Source organism: Pan troglodytes, chromosome 17, assembly GCF_028858775.2.
Source record: "Pan troglodytes isolate AG18354 chromosome 17, NHGRI_mPanTro3-v2.0_pri, whole genome shotgun sequence".
In the NCBI taxonomy this organism is placed as follows: Eukaryota; Metazoa; Chordata; class Mammalia; order Primates; family Hominidae; genus Pan; species Pan troglodytes.
Window position 1 is genome coordinate 40,098,218 of NC_072415.2, and position 1,861 is coordinate 40,100,078.

At 30.8% G+C, this 1,861-nt stretch overlaps 1 non-coding gene across 1 annotated transcript; it reads left to right on the top strand.

Annotated features, from left to right (window-relative positions):
* The first annotated feature begins 215 nt into the window (after window positions 1-215).
* Window positions 216-265, top strand: MIR302F (microRNA mir-302f). The gene has a single exon (NR_035736.1). It is a non-coding gene; the product is annotated as a microRNA mir-302f (primary transcript).
* Window positions 266-1,861: the final 1,596 nt, after the last annotated feature.

Sequence of the window (1,861 nt, forward strand, 5' to 3'; positions counted from 1 at the left end):
TAAAGGAGACTGTGTTTTATTCACTGCTGTGCTGCAAATGTTTTCTTTCCCTTCCCATGAATATTTCTGGAACTCTCCTGTGTTTATTTACTTAATTTGCTTTGTTTTATAGTTTACAAAAGGGCCATTGTAATATGGTATGAAGTTTGTATTCTTCAATAAAACTTAAATCACTAGTTATTCTCTAATACTATAATTGTCAATGATAATGTCTTCTATGTAAACCTGGCAATTTTCGCTTAATTGCTTCCATGTTTATAAAAGACATAAAAGATGATTAACATCTGGTCTACTGTGGAACAGGCCTTGGAAATTACTTAAATAACTTTCCGTTGATACCTTGGGCCATAATCACTAATGGCTTATATAACTTGCAAATGATTCAAATCATTTTATTCCACAAATATTTAGCAAAATAGTAGCAAAAATATGACTTGGCTTAAAACTGTCACTTATTTATTGAGGGCGTTGCATAACTTAAGCTAATTATGATTGTTAGTTTTAGGTAAATGCATTAGTAGGCTTCCCTTTGGCTCTTAAAATGAATGTTTCTCAAATCAACTTGCCATAGAAAACTTTAAATGATCCTATTTTAAAATACCAAACTACAAAATATACTTTAATCAGATGCAAACATCATTTCTATTTTCTCTAGATTTATCTTATTTATACTGAGAGATGGAATGGTATGATGTAACATGGCCACCAATCATCAATGAGATAAAATTTAACTCAAAAACATTCACTTAATTTTAGAGGCATTTGTGAAAATACTGTAACAGTGAACTTTTGAAATTTAAAGGAATGATTCTAATTAAATCAGTGACTTTGCCACGTATCAGAAACACCTAGTTAAAGTTTCACTTTTTGCGTTGATAGGACTGCATCTAGATGCTCAGCTATAAGGTGTCACAGCATTAATGCTAAAAGCTGATCTGAAGCAGGGAGATTAGGGATTGCCAAAGTGGTATAAATCAGTTAAGAGTGTTGCCTGCAGGTCGTATTTGTTTCTTTTTATTTTATATTACTTTTCTGTACAGTCAAAGGATAAGTAATTTTTGTTGATGTGAAAATACATTGTTTATTCCTAGTAGCTCCACTATATTTTATTTAATAGCCTTAAAAATTTTCAAAATCACTGCCTTACTTGGTTCCTACCAAAGAAAATGTAATTTAATAAACTAACTTTTGTTATATTTAAAGCATATAATGATGATTGTTCTAAGGGGAGTTGCATTTTAAATGTTGATGCCAAGGCCAAGATAATTATTTGCCTTAAATAATAACTACAATGGAAGAATTATAGGCATATTTAAAATAGAAAAGGTGTTTAATAATTGTGATTTTAAACATTTAAAAATTAGAAAAAGTATTTGGAAGAAAATTAAATATTCCTATAATTTCATTAACCAGAGATATACCCTGGTGTTATTTTGGAATATTTTCTTGTATTTATATATTGATGATTCTTGAGCATACATAATTTTACTTTTTGTTGTTTTATTGAGAAAAGAGTGAAAATTAATATATAAATGTTTTCCTTCTGTTAAGGGTTCATGTCTAAGACTCCCTAAGCACTGATAGACTGCCGCTAAACACTCGTCCACCAGGAGGAATAGAAATTTTGAAGCAATTAAACCTTTAAGTTTCAAATTTCTGCCGAAGATATAAGACAGTGTATTAATCCCTCTTTTCCCGCAATATCTTCATCTTAACTTCTCTTTGCTTCCCCTTCCACAACCTTAACCTTCATTGCTCTTGAACCTTCAAAATCATTCCTTTGCATTGTGTTCTCTGTAACAACAGCAACAAAAACAGCAGCTCTGGCATCTTTCAGTTCTGACCAAGAGGTCATAAATGG